Genomic DNA, 6,767 nt, shown 5'->3' with positions numbered 1-6,767 from the left:
CGGCCGCTTCGAATTGAATCGATGCTAGCGACATAAATGTGGCGAGATAATCACGTGGCGTTTACTCGCAAATCACCAATGGGCCACCTTAAAATTGGCTACGCAAACTTAGCACGCGGCTTAAGTGAATCACCACCACTCCCGTTGCTGTATTCAACTGTGTTCCACTTTCACCACTACCCCCAGAGCCCACCCCCCCCCCCCTGAACTCGCATACACCCCCCCCCCCTCACCCAGCTCTCGGGGGTAACAGTTTACCTTGGTGTAAATAACCGCGGCGTGGAATGAATAAAGCTAGCGTACTTATTGAAATGATTCTACCCGCACAGGGAGAAGCGAGAGAGAGAGCACGCTTTATAAAGAGATGCTGCAGCCACGTGGTCGATATCCACCCCCTCTCTCTACCCCCGCCCACCCCTAGAAGTCCACCCCACCGCCCCCCTCCCCACACGGGGTCCGGACACGATCGATTAAGTTGCGCGCGACGAAATCGCAAACCGCTTTGTCCACCTCTGAGCGCGCGGTTGCGCAACCCGAATCGCCGTTCGAAATGGCGCCGCGACTGAATTGCGTCCGCGACCCGCCCTGACCGCACCCGTGCGAGACGTTCCCTCGAAAACAGAAACTCAAGACAGCGCCGTTTTAGCAGGAGTCTAACAACCGAAGCATAGTTGCGCAAATGTTGCACGTGACGAAACGCGTCGCTACAAATCGTTGAACATACCGCCGGTTGCAGGTCTCCGCCGACCGCGGGCAACCGGTTGCGCAACTGGCCGCAACTGGAAACATCCACGTACATATGAAGCGATTCAGTTGCTTGCAACCGAGTTGAATGCGAGCGATCGCTCAGGTGTGAACAAGGCCTACACTCTTTGGAGGACGTCGAACCCTAACCCTTGCTCGTGCGATTTATGAACAGAAGATCCACGTCGGGTAAGCAACCGGTTACGCAACTGCTCGCACCGAGTTGCAGAAGAACGTCCACTGGATGATGCCGACCTAGTTGAAAGAAATGTCCATTGGCTGAGATGTGCACCACGCCGTAGCAGTTGCACACACTCGCACACAACAACGCTCAGCCGTTGCCTGTTCATCCCTTGTCGCGTTTTGTGTTGTGTATCCGTGTATATAGCGGTGTGGGGAGCGGTGGTGCGGTGGTTAGCGCACTGCGCTACGAACCCGTGTTCGATTGCCGCTCACGGTTCATAGGAGTGGTGACGATTTGAGCCAGTCCTGGACCCTCCCACTAGGGAGACTCAGCCTTAAATGTGTACCTGGTGCGTAAACATCAGCTGCGGTGAGACAAAGGCAGCCGGTCTGTCGGAGCTCGCTAACAACACTTGCACAACCAATCTGTTGAAGGTTATAGGGGGGATCCTTTGTATTTGTTACACAGCTGTTCGCTGTGTTCATATGTTGATTAATCCACATGCACCCCCTCCAAAGAAAAGAAAAACACGACTATAAGAGACTATTGTTGTACTTACGAACGAAGGAGTCGCTACAAATTAGCCGAGCAGATCGATGCTTGAGTGTGTCTCCTTGAAGTGTCAAAGAACACGCCGAGGCGCAGCATGCGGATACAAATATTCACCACTAACAGATGCTGAAGAACTGCATAGCGGTCAGTCTTGTCTTGAGTTAGGAGGTCACCGACAAATAAAAGTGAAGCACGTTTGACCGACTGAAAGCAGCAGGGATGAAGACGCAGACAGCCGTGGCCCGGTTCCGTTCTTCTTGGGAGTCATCGGCACGGTCACAGATGCTCGCTGCTGCACAGTCGGCCACTTGGAACTGCGCGGGTGGAGTTTCCTCTTCCACGCTAGTGGGACCCATTGTCGTGTTTTTGTTTCGGTTACCCAACAAGTTCCGCAGACGGTGACTCTACTGGTGACACAAGCAGTCGCTCAGGTGCAGAAGGGAGGAGGCGGCGGTCACTTACAACTAGGACACAACTTTAGAGTCTTTATTTTTGTTTTGCGTGCGTAAAGTAACCATTTAGGAAGCTTGAAAACTCATCCAGCAGTGGAGTTGGCAAACCGCGCTGAATATGTTTCACAACAAACGAAAAAAACTCCGAGGACTGGCTGGGACGGACAGCCCTCATTAGTTATGGGATTGCCTTTGTTTTTAATTTGTTAATTTAAAATGCGAATATCGCGCTCGCCGCTGGTTCTGCGATGCTGGGACATCTTGAACAACACGACACTTTGAATGGCTCATCATCGGCGTTTCATTCGGGGAGATTAAATCGTGTACTCCCCGTGCAGCGAGGACACCTATCGCGATCAAAGGAAACAAAATTCCCTTCAATAATCGATTACATATTCGGTATTCATGTTTTTTTTTGAACGCATAGGCTGTCACTGATGATGCTGGATGTATCTGCCAGCGAAACGTCGGACTACCAGATTGTTAAGCATTGGCCAAGTTTGTTCACCACGTGACAACTTCATGAATTAGCTGTGTCGGGTGGTAGAGGGTTTACGACATAACCATAATTTAACTTGCCCGATGCGACCCCAAAAATTCTCAATTTTAATTGAACAATTAGTAATCGATTCCTTTTCAACGTTTTGGCGAATGCAGTGGCGTTTGGCGGCTGCGGGGATCACGCAACAACAGCAACAACAACAACGGTCATGGTCGGAATCATCCCCATGCGCCACGATCGCTCTACTGCTGGATGAAGACTTTCGCGAGTCGCAAATGAATTTAAAGTTATTGATTATTACGCACGCGCGCACTGCGAGCTTAATACGTCGATTTTATTCGATTATTTCGATGCGTTTTGTTGCACCCCCCCCCCCCCACCCCTTGGGTTTCATCGTCAGCAGGGCACGGCTGAATGTCACCTCCAGTGTTAAGCACTGCACAGATCACTGAGCGATGAGCGTAATAGATTGCATGTGTGTCTGTGTGTCTGTGTCCTCAAATGAGGACCTGGTGCGATGTGCAAACATCGGCACTGGAGAGACAAAGGCGGCCGGGCGTGGTGTTGGCCACCTCAACCCCTCGTGTGCCGTGCCGGTCTTCATAGGTGCTCGCTAATAGCACTTGCCCCCAACGGTCTCTTAAGGGCTATACGGGGGATCTTTGTCTTTTTGTATTGGTGTATATATAAACTGCATGACGTTGTAAGGGAGCGGTGGTGCCGTGTTTAGCGCACCTCGCTACGAACGCGGAAAATCCGAGTCACACCTCTAGGGTCGACTCAGCCGTAAATTAGTTACCGGTTGCTCCGCGTGATTAACATGAGCAGTAGGGGAGAGACAAAGGCGGCCGGGACGTGGTTGCGCCCACACCCGCCCCCCCCCCCCCCATTCGTGTGTGTGTGTCTCTCGTGCCTGCATACATAGCTGCTATTCGCGAACAGCATTTGTCCCAGCAGCCTGTTGGAGGGCCGCACGGGGGGTCAGGGCCGTCGATCGGGGTGGGGTGCGTAGCCGAGGGCAACTCCCACACCGTGTGCCCCCCCCCCCCCCCCAAAGCGCAGGGCCGGTGGCGATCGCCCAGAATCGCCGACGTACCCTTTGGGCCGGCTCCGCGAGGTACCTTTGTTTCTCCGTGTGAATATGCGTGAGAACCCTTGCGGGTAGGAAGGTACAACGAGGAGACGAAGCTTTCACGACACGCGCGCGCGCGGGGAATGGGGGCTGATTAAGGAGACGCAAGCATCAGTGTACAGATACGGCATAGCATCCTATTGACATAGCCTCACTACAATGGGACGCCTATGGTTAGTTATTCATAGCTACTCACATTATGGAAATACTTATGTTCCATAACGCGCTTGCGTTCAGCTTGTATGTGTGTCTGTGTGTCTGTCTTTGCGTGTGTTTTCGGCCGTGGTGCTGGCCACCCACCCCCTCGTGTGCCGTTCCGGCCTTCATAGGTGCTCCCTAACAGCACTTGCCCCAAAAGTAAAGTGAGGCTTTACGGGGGATCTTTGTCTTTGTGTTTTTTTGTGTGTGTGTGGAGTGGTAGCGTAGTGATTAGCCTCACTGCTCTACGAAGCTGGAGACCTCGGGTTCAGTTCGCAGCACACGACCAACAACAGGAACGAATGTTTGAACCGGTCCCGAGGCCTCTGCAGGGTCGAGTTAAAACGAGCACCTGGTGTGGCATATAAACGTCAGCACTGGTGTGGGGGGGAAGGAGTCGGGGAGACAAAGGCGATCGGGCGTGGTGCTGTCCACCCACACTCCCACTCATGTGCTGCAATTCGCTAACAGCACTTGACCCCAAAGCATATATGAGGCTATACAGTTGGGGGTGTCTTTATCTGGTCGTGTGTGAGTATGGCATGTATATGTGCTTTTTAAAATGTATTTAATCCATGTGCATACGAGTACCAGCGCGCGTGTGTGTGTGTGTGTATATATATTCCCAATTTGTGTTTCAGTCTCTTGCACACACACACACGCGTGTGCGCGCGCGCGCGCGCAAACACGTCTGTCGCCACGTCTTCGCCGTGCGCGCCTTCAAGACAACTTGGTCCGAAATTTTCGTCTTCGAGCAGAGTTCCCGCTCAGAAAGAGAGCAGCGATGAATCATCAACAGTCTTCTCGTCGGCGGAGGAACAACCCAAAACAAAAAAAACACATTCGCGACGATAATCGTAATTAATTACATCCAAAAACGACAGCAATTGCTTTTGTTCTTTTTTTCTTCGCTCGCAATCACCCACCCCTCCTGTTCATAATTTAAGAAAAAATGCAATGTAATCATAGCAAAAATAATTAAATACATATATCTCGCCGTTCGCGCGTGCAGGGAGAGGATTGGAGGCAACTGATGGGCATGGAGTTGATTTGAAAATACTGTGGCATGCGTGTGAGTGTGCGTGTGTGCGCGTGTGCATGTGTGGGTAAGTGTGCGTGAGTGCGTGTGTGAGTAAGTGTGCGTGTGAGTGCGTGTGTGCGTACGTGCGGGCTGGCAACCCACCCCGTCGTGTGCCACAGTTCCGGCCTTCATATGTGCTCGGTGACAGCACTTGCCCCAACAGTCCGTTAAGGCTCAACAGGGGGATCTTTGTCTTGTGTCCCTTTTGTTCAAATTGTCCAAATGTGAAAATAAATTACTCGCAAATTACTCAATGTGGAAACACACAGCAACCCCCCCCCCCCTGTTGTGAATCTACAGCTGACAATACGCACGCCATAGCCTTGTGCCCTATAAGAAGGACGCAAGCATCCAAATATAATGAGTTGTTTCAAACTCAACGATGCAGGTGATTGCGTCTAACTATACAATGCGACAGAGTCACTTTCCGTCGAAGCCCCATACCGTAAAGCGACAGCGCGTGCTTGCCTATCAACGTCTGGCAGGTCACCAGCATCGATTTAAGCAAGCGAGTCTGACCGCTGCTGCTGCTGCTGCTGATGAGACACCGCGTGTTGAAACCGGTGAAGAGTTTTGTTTTGTTTTGTAATCTCGTCTTGAAATGAATGCTGCTGAAATGACGCACTCCCAATAAGGCCGTTTGGCTGGCTGATGGGATGGGTAAGAAACGCTTTGATATTTGCCTCTGCGTCGAGAGGCGGGACCGGTGAGATGGCGATATTAGTGTCTGCTTATGTAATGTGTTATTTATAAACCCCTTACTATGACGCGAATGATTAATTTGAGCCGAAGTCGGAATTTGCCGTGCGATGGAAACGAGGAATTACCTTCCCTCCGTGGGTGAGTGTGATGAGGACACGTGCAATCTGTGTGTGTGCACGTAGTGTGAATGTAGCGGTGAGCGCGCTGCGCTACGAACCCAGCTATGCCGAGTTCGATTCCAGCTAACGGCCAACAACACCGGTGACGATTATCTGACCCGGTCATGGGCATCCCCTAAGTCGACTCAGCCTCAAATGAGTACCTGGTGTGGCGTGTAAACGTCACCACTGGGGAGACAAAGGTGGCCCGGCGTGGTGTTGGCCACCCACCCCCTCGTGTGTCATGCCAGCGTTCATAAGTGCTACTCGCTATCAGCACTTGCCCGGACAGTCTGTTCAGGCTTTACGGGGAATTTTGTCTTTTGTGCATCGTGCAAATATATTTTCTACTGTATATGCATTTGCATGCAAGCATATTCGTACGAATCAATGTATACCCGTGTGTGTGTGTGTTGGAACATACACACACGTGTCCGTGTGTGTGTGTCTACGACAGTTTATTTTGTGTGACTGTATATGTGGTGTTTTAGGCAACACCTATGAGAATATGTGCATCATTGTACACGCGTGTCTGTCTATGGGAGTACGCACACACACGCGCGCACGCAGATCTGTGTACATTCATGAGCGTGTACTCACGCGGCTGCCACTTCACGTGGTCCGCAAGCGCACCTAGCCTGGTACGGGCAGCGCGATGATGACACCCCCCACCACTCAGTGACGAACGGGCGGCTGTTGTTGCTGCTGCTGCTGTTGTCATCGTTGTCATTCTTGTTGTGCGTACTTACGCACGTGTCTGTACGTGTGTATGTACGTGTGTACGTGTGTGTGTACGTGTGTGTGTGCGTGCGCGTGTTGAAACCATTCACAAATCTGCGAACACAATGCGACTCGACTCAGTCCCACAGCCATCGCCAATCCTCATCGCAACGCCGCTGGATCCACCCTTGCCCCCCCCCCCCACCACCGTCCTCCAATAGAGACCCCCCCCCACAACTCTCCTGGCCCCCTCTCCCGTCTCCCCCACGCCTCCACCACCCCCTCTGCCTTCGGAGCTCCCACGCGCAGGGCTCGGGCGGGTGGTGGGTCAGGTGGGGTTTG

Source organism: Lampetra planeri, chromosome 17, assembly GCF_965212315.1.
Source record: "Lampetra planeri chromosome 17, kcLamPlan1.2.h2, whole genome shotgun sequence".
NCBI lineage: Eukaryota > Metazoa > Chordata > Hyperoartia > Petromyzontiformes > Petromyzontidae > Lampetra > Lampetra planeri.
Note: the sequence above shows the minus strand (reverse complement) of the source record.